Here is an 18,177-nt window from a genome sequence, read left to right as displayed (position 1 = left end):
GTACACGGGTGTACATACATGGGGGTACGACACGTACACGGGTGTATACATACACGGGGGATCGGCGCGTACATACGGGGGCTGGGGGGGGTCGGCACATACATACGGGGGTGGGGGGGGTACGGCGCGTACATACGGGGGCTGGGGGGGGTCGGCGCGTACATACGGGGGCGGGGGGGGTTCGGCACGTACCGGGCCACCTACTCTGGTCGTTTCGCGCCGTACTTCGCTTTTCTGGCACTTTTTTGGTGCCGTGAAAATATCACCGTCCGGACTGCTGTCGGTTCGAATCGTACTTCCTGGGTCGTGAAACGCTGCCTGAAAGCGTCCCGACGTCACGTCGCAGCATTCCCGGATCACATTCGTAAGTATATTTTCGTCGGCCGGTGTTTTTTACGATTCGTACGGAAATGGTGTTTCCGTGCGAATCGTAATTCCATGTTTGTAAAGTTTTCCGACCGGGTACGAGTCGGACGGAGAAAACTCTCCGACAGACGGTTCGTACCCGGTTTTTACCGGATCGTAATCGGCACCTCGGTCTTTGTCGATTTGTTATCGGCATTCGACTGTGTCATCCATGCTAAGTTCTGGGCAATTATGAGAGATTTGTGGTGGAGGAATCTATTATGAAATTTTTAAGGGAGTTGTATTCGGGATGTAGTGGTAGGGTTTGATATGGCACCAGGGAAGAATGTACACAATTGTTTAACATAGAGAGAGGGGTAAGACAGTGTTCTAGCACCCTTTCTTTTTTCACTATATATAAACAGTGTAGGGGTCGTGCTAGCCACCCAATGTAAAGACCTTCTGCAAATTGGACATTTTCCTGTCCTGGCCCCCCCTATGTGGTCAATGCCGTTCTTATGGCTCAAACTACCCTGGGCCCACAGAGCCTCCTTACAAACATTGTTGATTATATGTATGATTTGGGACACCTAGTCAGCCAATCTAAAACATTCATTATGAAATGTGGGAGAAGAACAGTGATGTGTGAGATATAAAATTCAAGGCACAAATATTAGTTTTACAAATACTTTTACATACTTGGGCATATTATTTAACAAAGAAGGCTCATGGACCCATGCCATTTCTGCCAAGAAGTTACAGTTAAAAGAAGCAGCTATGGCTCTACAAACATTTGCCAGAAGATTGGGTACAAACCCCCCTTATGAAATGATAAAGATCTATAAAGCCAAATGTGTGAGGGTCACTTTTTATGAGGTGGGAGTATGAGGACATATTAACTGTAGGTAATTGCACATGGTGGGCAATGAGTTCCTAAAGTATCTTCTTGCCATTCCAAAGAGTACCTCTGCATACGTCTGTCACGCAGAACTGGGTGTGCTGTTCCTTTCAGACTTAATAAGGCTGCAGACCATCTTGCTATGGCACAAAATCTGGACATTGGACTATACTGGCTTAAATCATCCCATTATCAGGGATTGCCCTAAGGCGAGCTTACGCTTACATATACCCTGGTTGACATATATCCAATGTTTCTCCCATGGATTGCGGTATCCTCATTACTATGAGAAGCCTGAATCCCTGGAAGCCATCAAATGAAAAGACCTGGAAAATGAATGAATGGCGTACCTTGAGAATCTTAGGCTGTCCACTGAAATATAAAATCCTAGCGTATTAAAAATCAAGTCATCTTAACTACGTATGAAATACAGCCTTAGCTTAAATATGTATTAAACTCTAGGAATAGATTTATCCTCACCACCTAAGAATAGATATTTTTCATCACAGAGCACTATGCAAGTAGGTATTTTCTGCAACTTTTATAACAATCTGAGAAAACGTTATATTCTACCCAATTTATGACGGCTCAATTTCACACAATGCCGCCCTGCTGATCTTTACCTACAATCTTTGTCCACTATGGAGATATGCTGTAGTATGTCAGGTTTCTTGTGGACTGTATTTTATGCTAGAAAGAACATTTTAAATGTGTCCTTGATTTTTATTGGGCACTGTTTTTTAGAGAATTCTTTGTTTTATGAATTGTTTTTATTATATGTTTGTGTATTGAGATTTTTCAATGTAATGCACTTCACTTTTGTGATTTTATTATGAAATTAAATAAAGTATTAAAACCGTTAATGCAAATGATTTGTTACTTACACAAAGGCAACCTGGTACAGAAATTGTTCCTGAACAATCTAATAATTTATTAATGCCCCATAACACCAGAACTGTACTCTATAGTACCATGCCTTGTAAATTTAAGGATTACTGCATGTCTTTAAAAAAAACCAATTATTATATATAGAGATGTACATATTGTGTTGCTATACTTATTTATTTTTTAGATATTTTTATTTGTATATGTTTTCATATGAATTATTTAGGTTTGTTTTTCCCAAAAGGTGAAGGTGTTGTACCATGAGAGATTGCAGTAATGTAAAGAGTACACCATACTTTTAAGAACTTGTTATGAGCGAGCGTGCTCCTGCTTTGCGGGGCAAGGTCACTTGTCTAAAGTAAATGCATTCTAGTTGCTATGTTTCCTTTAAAGTTACTGCTTTATGGCCCGCACTTCTGTCCCTCATCAGTTGCTCAGTCTTCGTTGGGTGTCTGAGGCATGAGGACAGGCTGTGTGTGGATTCCTTATTTATTACCATTTACTTTATGAAATAAATGCTGTACTTATCTTCGCTGGCTCCCAAAGTCTGTATGTAACAATGCCTTACAAAAGAAAGTAAAGATCGTTTGAATGTGCCTTTGTTCTCCTCATAGCACCACTGTGATTTCTACATGAGCTGTTGCAGGAAAAACATTTTACTACCAAATTGAATTCTGTTTAATGGTAGAACAGTTGTAAGTATGATAAGGAGGGATGTGCTTAGAGAGATCCAAAGAAGGCAAAGGAAAGATACCTCACCAGCAAGGTTTGTTATGATACAAGAAAGGCATTGAAAGAAGCGTCTCTTCAGGTGAGAGATCAGGTTAAATAGTTGAAACCATGTTGGATCAGGGAGGGATATTGTGGACCATCTATTGTATAGAGAGTGGTTAAGGTGTATAACAAGTGTCTAATAGCCTAAGAGCCTAAAACCAACTGATGTAAAGAATAGATTGTGGAGGTGGATGCATAAGTTTGACTCAGGTGGATCTTATAAAAGATGTTGCTGATAGCAGCATTACTGACATAAGTGTACCTATGGGTTCTTATCATGCAGAAAGCTTTAGATGCTAAATGCATCTGCATGAGTGGGTGTCAATGAGTTAACAAAAGGATGATTGGGGGGAGAAAAAATTGACTGCCCTGGTAGCAATATGATTTCAATACCCAAGAATTTCACTGTTTCGCTGCATATCTGTAAGATGGGAAACAGTGTATTCTTCCTACTTAATCAGGTTTGTGTTGCATTTTTATACGATTATTTGCTTGATGTGCACTATTGGTTTCGGTTCATCCCCATTGTATCTGGTAGACCTGTCAGCCTAGGGTGGTAGTCTCCCAAACCTTGTGCCTTTACCCTCCTATTATGCCAAATTAGTTTTTGTTGGCCTTAGGACTCTGTGCATTTTACTACTGCTAACCAGTACTAAAGTGCAGGTGCTCACACCCCAAAACATGGTAATATTTAATTTATTTGCAGGTCCCTAGTAAAGAGGTATGTACCGAGGGTGTGCAAATTAAATGCTGCTGGAGGACCTGCAGCAAGTATTGTGCCACCCACTTACATAGCCTCTTAAAACATGTTCCAGGTCTGCCATTGCAACCTGAAGGCAGTTTTGAACTTCCAAATCTATGTGGCAAAATAAACGGCTTTCCAAGCCTTAAACTCCCTTTTTATTACATATAAGTCACCCATTAGGTAAGCCCTAGGTAGCCTAAAGGACAGGATGCATTGTAATTTAAAAGGCTGGACAGGTTCTTTTAAGTTTTACATGTCCTGTTAATGAAAAACTCCAAAATGTGTTTTTCACTACTGTGAGGACTACCTCTCCCATAGGATAACATTGGTTTGCCATATCATATTTAATACGTGCTAACTTTTGATTTGGGACAGATGAAGATTTCATGTTTGGTGTCTGAGAAATTTTTCATTTAAACCCCTCTTTAATAGTAAAGTTGGATTTTAAGTCACAATTTTGACAGTGACACAGTTAGAAATTTGGCATTTTCCTGCCCTAAGTATTTGGTGCCTGCAGCCTGTTCCTGGGTCACATGACTGGGTGTAGTTAACAGTTGGACTTTGTTTATGCCTCCCAGACAGCCACACAATAGATGGATTAGGTGTTCCTGGATGGGCCATCAGTGGCAGGATGATGGGGGCGGAGCTGGATACAGCATCACTTGCAAATCAATAGGCTGTGCCTTGTCCTAACACAAATGACTTGTTACGACTTCATTGTTCATGCAGCCAGCCTGGGGCCAGGGCAGGAGATATAGAAAACTTCAAATCTTCGCATGGAATTCTCTAGAAACCTTTCCTACTTCAAAAAGGCACCCAACATAAAAATAGGACCATCAGACCCAGTCGTTGGTTCAAGTTCTGTACCTGCAGAAGGACTCTGGGAGGATTGCCTGCTGCTTTGGCCTGCTGTGTACTTCAGTGGACTGCTTTTCTGCACCTGGAAGGACTGTTCTGCTGCCTCAAGCTTGCCTTGAACACTAAGAGGCCTGCCCTACTGCTTGAGACCAAGACCTTTGTTTCCAGCTTCTTCTTGGCCAACTGTAGTCTAAGCTACCTCTTCTCCTTCCTGTCCTCCAGACCCTCTGGGGACAAACACCTGTCAGACACACTGTTTCAGACACACTGTTTCATGCCCCCTAATGTGCGTCCTCTGGGGGTGAGTTGTGCTCATCTTTCATTTCAGGACTCAGGCTTAGGTCCTTATCATCATCCAAGTGTGCTCCCCCCTCCTCAGGGTCATTCTCCTTTGGGAGAGCCTGCAACCTCTTGACTTCCTGGTAGGCTTTGGGGGCTTTCTGGAGGCCAAAACATGTGGCCTTCTTGCTCACCTTCAACCCCCTTTCCTTGCTGACCCTCCGCAGATGCGCCCTGGTAATTTTGAGCAGATCCATTCCATTGGTAGAAAAATGGGAGGTAGGGCACTAATAGTAAAAATCTAAAATAAAATAGCCAATGGTAAAATGAGAATTTAAAATGACATAAACTGTGGTGTCAAATTATTTGCATGGGATTTTTGTGTTACACATATCACTCCATGGCACTGCACAATCACAAGTACTTGACTCCACCACTGAACACCAATGAGAAAAAATGGGTTGTTGGTTGAGAAGGTGTTAACCGTACTTGAGCAACAGCCACAATCCCTGTCGGGGCGAGCTTCTAAAGTGACTAAATTAACCTGTGCTTAACTCTTTGGCACAAAGTAGTCAGGCTTAGCTTAGAGGCAATGTGAAAAGTATTTATGCAACACACAATCAGCAATAACATGAAAACACAGTGCAAGAAAAATCCCACAACAATTTAGAAAAATAAAGTACATTTTAACAAATTATTAAACACCAAAATTGCAAAAATCAGTCAGTAGAACCAGAGATATAGATATTTGAATTTTAAGATAAAAACTAGAGCCTGAAACATCAAAGCACAAAACCTCGGATTTCTAGCTGCGCGAGACTGGATCAAAGTAAAAAAATATGGCCTACTGCATTGAAGCGTGAGTCAGATCCAAAAAGTGGATTGGGACAGGTCAACCCTTACCTTTGGACTAGGAAGAAATTCCATTAAAAACTCTCTAAGAAGGTAGAAGTTCAGTGGGCAAGGCCTACAGGTGGTGTCAGAGTACAGGATTTGTTTTCCAGGAGCGTCTGGACGAAGTCGTGGTCTAGATTTTCACGTTTGGATGTAGACTCTTTGGGGTAGTCAAAAATGTCCACTGGGATGATGCTGGAGGCTGAAGCCAAGTAGGGCTCCATGAGGCCAGGAAATCCCATCAGGGAAGGACCGCTGAACAGGAATTGATGCTGCAGAGAGGAATATAGCTGGAGCTACGGCGAACTCAGGCTGACCAGCCATTCACTTTGGTCAGATAGATGAGCAGGTTGGTCCCAGTCTCCTCTCGGTTCTCAGAGCAGTTTCTAGCCAAAAATGTTCTAAGTCCGAAGTTCAAGATTTTGGGTATCTGGACTCCTTTACCACCACTCACAAGGGTCCAGGACTGGGTAGGCACCACTTGAAGGAATAGGACTCACTCACGCCTGGTTCAGGCCGACATCACACTGAAGCAACAACCCAATTTCTCAGTGTCTCCCTCTGCAGGCAGGATTTTTGCTTGCTAATGTTCCAATTTTGTCAGCTGAAGATTTGTCCTTTTTTTATATAAACCTTTTATTGAATCAAATCACAGAGTCATCAGTGCATATCAAAGACATTTCAGTTCGAGAACACAGTGCTGTAACAGCTAAGTATCACTTAACACTTTCAATAAGGACGGCATAATTCTACTCTTCGGTGCATTGCCACATCTTCTGTGGGTGATGTGCAAATCTCGCCCCTATAGGAATTCCAGTGTTTCCATTTTCGATCCCATTTCTTAGAGCAGCCTCGCATTTTATAAACTTCCTTCTCTGCTATCATGCATCTATCTAATTCTTCCACCCAGCCAATCGTTAGGGGTCGGGTGGCGGAGCCCCAGGACATTGCAATAGCTCTCTTCACTAATATGTACCGCAGTGCCACCCATTGTTGTTCTATTTCAGTCAAATCTGTGGCCTCCCAAATGTTGAGGATCCCCAACCCTGGTGTCAGGTCAATCTGTTTTCCTAGCGTGTCTTTCATTTTATGGGTTGCCTTGTCCCAAAGGGGGCGTATCATGGGGCATGTCCTGAGGACATGGTAAAAAGTACCAGCCTGGCCACAGCCTCTAAGGCATAGTGTGTTTGTCCTAAGGCCCAGTTTAGCAAGGAGTGTACCTGAAAGGTAAGAGCGGTGTAGGATTTTCAATTGAATGAGACGGAAGCGGTGATTTATCGACATTTCCCTGGGGTCATTAACTCCGTCTGCCAGTCTTCTTCAGATATAGGCCCTGTATCTGCCTGCCATTGGTCCCAGAGAGTATGGAAGGGGTCAGGTAAATTGTTACAGAGCTTGCGATATGTGCTAGATACAGCTTTTTAAAAAAGCGGTTCGGAGAGGAAGCGGTCCTCCAGAGGAGAGGAATCTGGTATAGAGAACATGTCCGGGATAGTAGTCTGAAGGGCATGTCCAATTTGCAGATATCGACAAACCTCGCTTGGAGCAAGATCGTGTTTTGTTTGCAGTTCTTTAAAGGAGGAGTTTACTACCTCTATATACCAAATCGCCAATATTTGTGATACCGATCATTCCCCATTTATCAGAGCCCGTATGGCAGCAGAGTAGCCCCAGTTTCTGCGTGGACCAGAGTAGTGTAGATTTCGTGAGCTTGTCCGCCCAGCCTAGATGTTTGGTTGCTTGATGCCAGACGGCCACCGTCAATGACATGGGTCCAAGATATCGGCCCCTCTGAGCTTTACTATATAGGGTGCCTAGGTAGCCTTCCCTCCCCGTCTGATACCTCTCCAGATGAAAGGCTGGGTTCGATGGGGAGCCGTGTATCCAGTGGTTTGTGGCCACCAGTTGTGAGGCCCAATAGTATAGGCAAAGGTCAGGGAGAGCGATTCCCCCATCATACCACCCTTTCGTCAGCTTGCGGAGGGCAATTTGAGGTGCCATGCCATACCACAATAGAGTCCGGATCTCTCCCTCTATGGCAGCAAAATATGAGTCAGCTATGGGGAAAGGGCAGTTCTGGAGGGCATACAAAAATCTAGGTAATGCAAGCATTTTAAATAAGGCTGCTCTTCCGAGGAGGGATAGGGGCAGTGACCTCCATTGCTGAACATCATCCTGCAACGTTCGAAGGGGGCCAAGAAGATTACGGTCATAGAATGTTTTGGGGTCATTGGTGATATAAATCCCAAAATATTTAAAACCGTCGGTGACCACTGTAGTATATCCTGCATATTTACCAAAGTTAGTGATGACATGGAATAGGCTATTAAATGATGCCCGTGGAGATGCCATATAAATTAAGATATCATCCGCGTACAGTGATATTTTATCCTGTGGGTCTGTAACTAGCCTCCCATCGTCAAGCAGGAGCTCTGGGCCTCACCTGGCCGCCTGATCCCGACGCTCGAGCAATGCCAGCATCTTACCAGCTCGCTCGCCTAACTCATATACCCTATGGCATGTATAGAGGATTCTAGCTTGAGCTTTTTCCCGGGCAAGAGTTCTGTATTCAAGTTGCTTGTTGCGGAGTGCAAGGGCTGTGTGTTCAGAGGGGGAGGAAGTGTGTGTAGTTTTAAAGTTTAGTAGTTCACCTTCTAAATGAGTCAATTGTACGTTCTGGTTTCTAATGTATCCAACTTTTTGTGTCAGTGAGTGCCCTTTGATCACTGTCATATATGCTTCCCAGATGGTCGACAGAGCCAACATTCTCGTTGAAATAATGTTCTGTGTGTTCGATAAGGTCGTCCTTAATGTCTGGTATCATAAGGAGCCACGGATTTATAATTATGGGGCCACGTTCTCTATGGCGGTAATAGGTAAAGTCAGTTACTAGGGGCGGGTTGTCTGATATGCCTCTCGGGAGGCCGCGGGGGTTTTGAAACAGGCCGATGTCCACAGCTGAGGTAAAGAGATAGTCAATGCGAGACATGCTTTTATGCGCATTGGAGTAGTGTGTAAAATAACTTGCACTAGGGTGCAGCGTACGCCAAATGCCGGTGAGACCCAGTGCTTGGGCGAACTCGGCCATATATGTGGTTTGTCTGGGGCGCCTCATCCATCACCATATTGAAGATTTGCCCTTGAGGTGAATTTACACTGGACCTAGGGCTCCTAAATGTTTTATCTTATGCCTTTGTGATTTTAATATCACAGTAAAGACTTGTTGTATATTTTCGCCTCCTCTGAAAGCTAAATTTGAGTCTTCTAAGCAAATACAATATGAGCCTTTTCAGAATATGCTTTTCTTAATATCACTAAGGCCAGTCTATCTTAAAAGTACCTTTACCCAATGCAGTGCTTTGATTACTTTAGTTATTTGCCTTTTTCGCTTATTAGGGGTGCCACTTCAGCTAGCAATCTTAATTCCCACAGATAGTAATGTTGGGGTACAATTTTCCAAGAACATATATATACTAATATGGTTGATATCAAGCTCTTTTTCCATGCAATATATGAAAGCATCGGTAATATATATGCACTTGTAGTAGTAGTACTAGGAACTGGTGCATATTTGCAACTTTTTGTTACTCACAAACATTTGCCAGTGGTACGCCTAATGAGCCACGCAAGTTTAAAGATTTTAAAGATTTTAGACATACTGGTGGCAATATCATCGAACATTTTTATGAATTTCCTGATATGTAATTGTAAATGCAATACCATTATGGGTTGGGTAAAGGCAAACTTGCTGTGCATTTGACTTGTTTTTTCTTTTTGTTCTTGTTTTCTCCAAAGAGAAAATCTTTCCTCTGTGAGGAAAGCCCTTCCCCTGTACTCCCATGACGATTTTGGGTGTTGCAAACCACTTATCACCCTAGAGGGAGATTTACTTAGCTTTTTGCTGGAGCAAATATTCGTCGGGTTCCTGTGTGGAAAAGGGTCTTCAAAGAGCTTGTGAATTTCTACAAGCTCACACGGTTGTGTGAACTCACAAACTCTCAAGGAAAACCACATCTTGTCCCATCAACTCCCCACCTGCTGTTTGAGTTAAACTACTGTGCAATTGTATGCAACGCCACATACAGATATACAGTATTAAAAACAGTTATGCATGCTAGGTGTCCTTCTGTGGATACCTTACGGCGGTAAATGGAGCCATTCTCTTCTGCAAGCAAAGTTTATAGAGGACAACTCCTTTGTTAATCTGGCCCCTCCTCTTCACCATTTCAACTATCTATTAAGCAATCCATTTGTTCCCATAGCAAGCACTGACAAGGCCAATGGGTATGGCTTTTAAATTGTGAATACTTGTGGGTTGGGTGTAAATGTGACAGAGCATCTTAGTCAGGAAGTGCTGCTTTCATGTTGTTATGTTATGCAGATCTGCAGAGCGCGCTATCACCCGGGAGGGTGTTTTGGAGCTGAGCAGGCAGACCTAGGTCCTAGAGGGACTACTCAAAAGTCAGGTCCTCAGCTTCTTGCTGAAATTCAAGGAGTGAGAAGGAGGCTCTCTACTGTATTGGCCTGCGATACTGAACTGACATAACCTTGGCTAATTAGCATGCTTCAGAGAATGCAATAGTACACATATAACTCCCATCAAGTAGTATAACTATTTTGTTAGGTAATAAACACATAAGAGCTAAATCTCTCCTTAGACATTATGTTAAGCGGACACTGCTCAATAGGGCAGCTATACATTAAATAAAACTCTAGAGCCACATCTCAGAATAGTGATGCTCCAACACAAACCATTCTCTTAATACATTGCTCTGGTCCAGAAAAATCGCTGGTCAATACACAGACCATGGTGCAGTGTGTCAATATCACATAGTGCTGGTCCAGGTTTGGTCATATCATATGCTTTTGATTAAGGATCACACAGCCATGGGCTAATATTGCAGAGTCCCTAAGCAATTTCACACAGTAATGGTCAATTTCCACACACGACTTGTCTAATATCAAACAATGCTCGCGCAATATCACACACTTGATTTAATATGATACAGCGCTGGTGCAATACCCCTCACTGCCAGTGCCAGGCATGAGTGTGTGAAGTTGCACAGTTTGGCAACTTCCAACTTCTTCAATTACTTTTTAAAACTTTACAAGCTTTGCAAAATATTTTTTAGCACCGTTTACCTGTGAAGGAAAGGTGTGCAAAATAAATTTCATGACTTCATTGGCACAGTAATAACTTTTGCTCAGCTCTGGTGCCAAGTTAACATTACATAATCCTTGATCAATTTGAAACAGTAGAGGCAACATGTCACAACATGTCACAATTCTTGCCCACTGTCAAATAATGCTGGGTCTATATCACAGAACAAAAGGGGTGATATTCCTACAGTACTTGTCCATCATCAAATTGTGCTGGGCCTATATCTGACAGTCTTGTCCAATATGCTTATTTTTAGTGGTAAAACCAATACATTGTTTAGTTGTAAATTACAAATCATGCCTGGAACCTTGATATCAGTGTGTCTTGGCAAGTATTCTACTGAAGCAGGGTAAATACATTATCCTTACCAAGCTGAAATAGAGGAGCCCAAGAAAGCAGTGGCATGTGAGTATCACTGGGCAGGCATTGTTTTCTCACTGTCCATCCATGGCACAGAGGGCAGTAACTATGCAATGACTCAACACCAGGGCCGGACTGGGAACCAAAACCGGCCCTGGAATACTGTTCGGACCGTCCTCCTTGGGGAGAGTGGGGTGTGCGGCCGAGTGGTTCGCTAAGGCTGGTTTCGGCCAATGTGTTACAGGGGGGCGATATTACCGGCCCCAGGTAACAAAAATGGCCCCCAAGGGGCACAAAACCAGCCCCCACTCTGGCGGCCCACCGGGGAAACGCCCGGTGCCCGCTACGGCCAGTACGGATCTGCTCATCACTAAACCCCCACCCCACCCCCATAGTGGTATCTTGCCCCTTGAACCAGGCCATACCATTAGACTTTTGCAGTCAATGGGCTTGGTGGAACTCACATCATCAGGCCAGTATCAAGGAGTGATTTGCCAAAGACAGTGGATGCATATTTTGCTAAAACCACATAATATTAGCCTATTATGAACCATCTCTGGCCAAACAGCACATATTTCGTAGTCTCTGTCACACAGCGCTGACACAAGACGTCATGGCACTGAATTAAAATGACATAATTCGGGAACAAGATAACACAACATGCAGCCATGATCACTCTTCACCAGTCGTCTTTCACACTATGCGTGGCCAAGATCACACTGTGCTGACCTAAGACCGTAGAGTATTTGAAAAAGATCATAAAATGCTCACAGAGGATAACATTACATTGGTTATAGACTATCCAGCACTTACCCAGAATACACATCTCTTCCTTAGTCATGCACCACTATTCTTCTGGAAAGGATCACACAGGGCTGTGGCAAGATTACAACATAATAACCCAAGATCACACAGTGCTGTTAAATATGCATAATTTATAACTTGTACTGCAAATTAAATTATACTGATGATCCTGTAACATGTAATTCATGGTAATTCATGGTACATGTTACAGGATCATACTTGGTATGTTGATTTACAAGTATATGGACTTTCTGAATGTGTCATTGGCTCAATTGAACACATAGGTCCTTCATTATAAGTAATGGCGTCACTTTGATATTTTCTGCTGAAGAAGTGAGGGCTACTACAAATTTGCCAAATTAACTTGTGAGTGGAACTGGAGATGTTTATGGTGCTGTTCAAGAGTTTATCTTTTGCTACTCTGCCACTGAAGGAGGAAACCACTGGTAGTGATGTCAGCAAGAGAGCAGAATTGAGAGGAGAGACATGAAGAATGAACACAAATTATACCACAACCTAATAATACAACTATTGTACCTGCATCTTTTACATTCACTGAGTGTCTTATGTTGTACATTGATTCACTGCCAAATAGAGCCAAAGCTCTCCCTAGCAAGGCTTAAATAGTGTACCAATAACAGCCCAGACCAAAGCTATCTTTCTCCATTTCCAAGTGCATGAGCATAGAGTTCTTTAGTTGTATATATTTTATACAGATAGGGAGAGCTAACTATCTAGCAAGATGACCTAATGAGCATTGGCAAAAGCAATAGGTCTGGGCTTTGTAACCAGGTATTTTTTAATGTATGTATTTGTTCACGTTTATGCAATAGATACAGAAGGTATAAGTAAAAGGAATGGAAGCGTATTTTAGCAAACCAGCCGTGCCACTGAAGTGTACTATTGTTTTTAGACAGATGTCTAAATATGATTAATCAAAAAGCCATCATTCTAAGTGCAAGAGAGCCAACAGAATAAGTTGGCTGACCTATTGCCCCATGCTGTATGCAGTGGTGGGCGGTAGCAAAATGTGAGTGGAAGTTAGATACCACTGGTTGAAGAGGAGTGACCAAAAGCCCCTCTAGGTATGTATGTATTATGTACGTATATTTTTAATACATGAGATTTGCACAACAGCAAGTGCTACCCCCTAGGCCAGACCCGGACATTAAGCAAAGAACCCATGCTATTGCAGTGCAGGCAGGGTTGGTATCCAAACTGATGAATACAACAGACATTTCTGAAAATGTTGGTTTGTCATCAATCTAATTCTGAGCCATGCTCTCAACGTTCATATGGCCTCACAGCAGCATGTAGCTCTGTAAATACCACAATGGATACATAAATACATCTGAGGGTTCTATGGCACGTAATGTCTGAAATGACTTCATGTCACTTGCAACTGCTGCTGAGCTTGAGATTGAAGAGCTTATTTATAAGAATCGTGCTCCACCGGTGCGTCACTATTTTTGATGCTGCAGCGGCTAAAGTCTCTCAATAATATCTATGAGGTGGCGTATAGCGAATCTTCGAGCCTTTTCATGGCCCCATAGATATTGAGTAAGACAATGCAGCGCAAGTCGCTGCATTGCCTTACTCACCGCCAAGGAGGCGCTCCATGGGTGTTGCGGTGGGTTTTCCCACACAGCTCCCATGGATTCTGATGCTGCCTAAGATATACTTAATCACATAAACCTGTGCCAGTGCCAAAACCTTATGCCTCCCCAGAGCAGGCATAACGAGGGGAAATATTATTATTTCTCCTCGTTTTTCCCTCTTGGAAACGCCTCTCTGGATTGTTTTCTGCAGTGCAAGGGTGCCTGTGTTGGCGCTAGACAGAAAATTGTGCGCCTGTGCAGGGGGAAAGGACAGGAATGCATCGTATTTCATAAATACTGTGCATTCCTGCCCTTTCACATTGGCATAGGGCAGCGCAGCAAGGTGGCTTGCTGCGCTGCCCTACGCCGGTTCCTAATAAATGAGGCCCTGAGTGCCTCTTCAAGTGCCAGTGAATGTAACAAACACAAGTTGACACCAACGCCAAGGCTTTCTGTCTCACATTTCCTTAGATGATTACACACCAGTAGGTGTCTGTCAGCTGGCCATTGCCTGCGGGAAGTGTATTGCCCCCAACCTGCAGGTCATTCAGCAGCACTGCAGTAAGGTGCATGTAATATTAAACAACTACAGTCTGATGTGACACAACCGGAAAATACCTTTAATAGAAATCAACACAGATGCTTCATTAACGGTTCTATACTGTCCTATAATATATGAAATATATTGGAGTATTGGAAAAATATTGTGCCACATAGGTTCATTCTAAGCGTGCACCTAAAAAGCTGCTAATTAAGCCAGCAGGCAACAAAAATCAATGTTTCATTGCAGCGAAAAATGTTAGTTCAATATTGTGGATGTATTAGCCAACCATGAAAATGTTTGCCTCGAAAGAGAAAATACTATACGTATATTTTCAATTGAAAACCTACATGGTTTTACAGTGTTACAGATTAATTAATGTTTTGACCTATATATCACTCTCTGAATTAAAGTCATGCTAAACATACATACATTCTGCAAAACCTTCATCTTGATACACAATTGATGGTGCTGCCGTGGTTACAACTCGTCTGCTCATCACATGCAATCTTGTCTCTGTGATTTATCCACTGCAAGTCTCTGCCAGGCCATAATTCCACTGCTGTGAAATGCTCGATGCCAATGTATCCTGATTGCAGACTTTAGTCGTAGAAACTGATGCATCAACAGTTATACTCTTCAAATGATATAACATGGGCATTACATTTTGTGCACAGTGCCCATTGAAACTAAAATAGTACCTGAGACTCCTTCTTTTGTGAAATATGATTAATTACGATTCTTCAGTTACTCACTCCCCTTACTTGGATATTTTGTTTGTGTGGAGCATTCATGCGATGCTGCATAATTTCCATTTTTAGACATAATTCATCGTAGGAGAAGTGTCAATCAGAGTAAAATGGAACCATTACTGTTATTTTGGACTAAAAAGAATAACCATTTGACAAAAAGGCTTGTGACTGGCTTAATCCTGGACACCCTAATTCAAGGTAGGGGTGCTCAGCTAAGCAGGAAGTTAACTTAAACTCCAAAAGAAAACTCTTATATGAAACTTACCTGCATTTAGTAAATGTAGAATGCATCCAATCACCTCACTGGCGATGCCTGCAGGATTGAACATGCATTGCATTCTATGCTTCCTTTGCTGCTTCCATGAACATCCTCAGCTGTCTTTAGGATCATGTGCATAGTACATTGTTTTTTTGTTTGGACATGTACCATCTTTCTTGACCACAATGCTTAATCTAAGCCAGCCTCTGGGTCTCATTAGGGTTCTGGTGAATAACAAGTGTTCACAATTTGCTTCAGCAGACAAAAGAAAGGTGTCAGGGCTACCCCAGTGGTCGATCCCACTACCTGGTGTAGCATCACTCTGAAAATGTATTTTATGCTTTACTGATTTATGAAAATGTCTTCAATCTTGTTGGTTAGGCATGCAAGTGTTTACCTTGATGACAGATAAAGCACACGTTGAACGCCAACGGCATTGCAGTCTAGTGGGCTGCTTCTATATTATCTGCACACTCATGATTTTAGTTTCTTGTGCAGGTAGCCCCATAACCTAATGTAAAGAGCAAAATATCATGGTCGCCTATGCAGGGCTGTAAATATTCCCAAGTCCTAATCTCTAACTTTGGAAACTTTTTCTTTGATTGGTCACAGTTCAAACACCTTACTTTATCTTTCATCTCTAAATTCATAAAATGTATGGGTCTTTACTTTTTGTTTATAATATATTTAGCAATGGTTTGGAAAGTAACGTGTAATTATCAGTTTTCTCATTCTACCTACATTGTTCATTCTCTCATTTGGGTCACCTCAAAACCTCAGCATACAAGAAAAAAAACATGGGTGGTACATCTTTCTCTCAACACACACAAGAAAAAAGGGGTATAGGGTAAGAGCTGATTGCACCTATCAACAAAATCTGGTCAACAGTGTATCTTTTTTGGGTGCCATGGATCATGAGGTTAAATACCCCTAAACCTCTTTAGGATCGACAATCCCACAAATCATGAACACATCATTGTGATCCAGCACTCCACATTTTTCTTTTTATAAATTATAATCCTCAATTGAGTCAGTCCATTCAGCAGGTGTTGTTTCAAACAGATATTTTCTTTCTTTATTGAATTCTTCTTTTTTTTTCTTATATAAAGGACACATACAATGTAGCCGACGCGTTTCGTTCCCTCCTCTATCCCTTGTTTATCCTATACAATCAAACTAACAGACTCACATGTCCACCGCTCAAATGAAGAACTTATTTTTCCCTATAATAATCCACCACTAAGCCTATGATTTTACCGCACATGCCATTACCTCGGATTTTTATATATATTTATACATAAGGAAAATGTTCCTTAAATGTGTGGTAAACACATGCGTTGTAAAGACATATACCTGGTAAACACACAAGTGGTAAAAATATGTGGTAAAGGCACAATGTGGTAAAAACCTAATTGTAAAGGCTGTTCACCATCAAGGGTAGTAAGCATAATATAAATACAATTACAATGCAATACAATTTACATTGCATTAACACTACATTATGGGAAGTACTTTGAATAATTTACGTACACTGTATGTTATATTGGTAACTGAAAATCAACTTCTCAAACATTTCAATTAGCATATTTGTTGAAAGGTGCACTCCACCTTAACAATAACATTAAGTAAAAATGAAGAAACCACTATTGAAATATCTTGGCAATGCGGCAAGAGCAAGGTAATTGGTTTTATTTATTTTATTATCTCTATTCCTTTGTCTGTCGTCTCCACCTGCCCTGCCCTATTACCTGTACCTGCCGTGCTTGGTCGGCATTAAAGCCATGATTAATTTGATACGTTACAGTACCCAGTTAGGTAGTCCCATTCAGAAGTTAACCAGATGGGAGTGCCAGCCTGTAACCCTGTTTTAGCCTCTTAGGCTACTAACATTTCTCAGCAAAACAACAACTTTTAAGGGTTTTACTGCTAAGACATATATAAACCTATGTCTATCATAACAATATGCAGCTCCCTGCCATAGGGCTCCATAGGCCTTCTTTAGGGGGACATACATATACTGTGATGGTAAGGGTGGCATTGCCATTGGTTTTATTAGCAAAGTCGAACTAGCAGTGAACACACTGCTCGTCCAGTCTACAGTGGCAGGTTGGTAGCCATTTTGTCCTCATAACTCAGAGTGGCACAAACAGTGCTTCAGCCCTGGATGGACACTCTACTGTACATGCCCTTGGTACTCTGGGTGCCATATACTAGGGACTTATAAGTAAGTCAGCACTTGCCAATTAGATGCAGCCAATTTGACATAGCTTTTATAATGGGCCAGAACACAGGCACTTGGATCTGGTTAGCAGGCCTCAGTGCACTCTCAGACTTGAAAAACCAGCAGCTAATAGTCAAAATGGGGGCAAAAATAAGGGGCAACCTACTAAAAGGCTGTTTCCTTACACTAGGTGTGGCAGGATGGGCCACTCTGAGTTAATGAGGGGTCAGGCCTATCATCTACTGCACTTGCACATGACAAAGTCCCTGCCTGACCACTCTCAGAAAGGGGTTTGACACTAGTCTACTGTGCCCACAGACAATCTGGGTCTTTGGCAGGGAGGAAAAAATTTCAGAGCACCACTAGGGGGTGACAACCTCTACAAACTTGTCCTACTTCAAAGTTGGCACCAGGTGTAATTATTGGATGTCAGACCTCAACTCTTCAGTACACATCTGGATCTGTGGAATACTCAGAAGAGGGACTGCTGTGTTTGTTGTAAGAGGGACTGCCACTCTACTATCCCGCTGTACTTCTCTTCTGCCCTCCAGACTGAGTGAGAAGGACTGTACTGACATATTGAACCCCGGACCACCAGAGTAACTCCAAGGGCTAGATGGCTGGCATCCTGATCAGAAGACCCAGGGACATAACAGGCTTCCCAGCACATAGACTCTGCCAACTGTGAGTCCTGCCCTCCCAAGTGGTGCCACCCCAGTCCTGGATCCTTGGAAGTGAGCCTAAACGTGCTCTGCTAGCCCCTACCGTGGTCCCAGCAGTACTGATTCATCATAACCACTGAG

This window comes from Triturus cristatus, chromosome 6 (genome assembly GCF_964204655.1).
Source record: "Triturus cristatus chromosome 6, aTriCri1.1, whole genome shotgun sequence".
Lineage (NCBI taxonomy): Eukaryota > Metazoa > Chordata > Amphibia > Caudata > Salamandridae > Triturus > Triturus cristatus.
The sequence above is the reverse complement of the archived record's forward strand: the minus strand, read 5'-3'. Positions refer to the sequence as shown.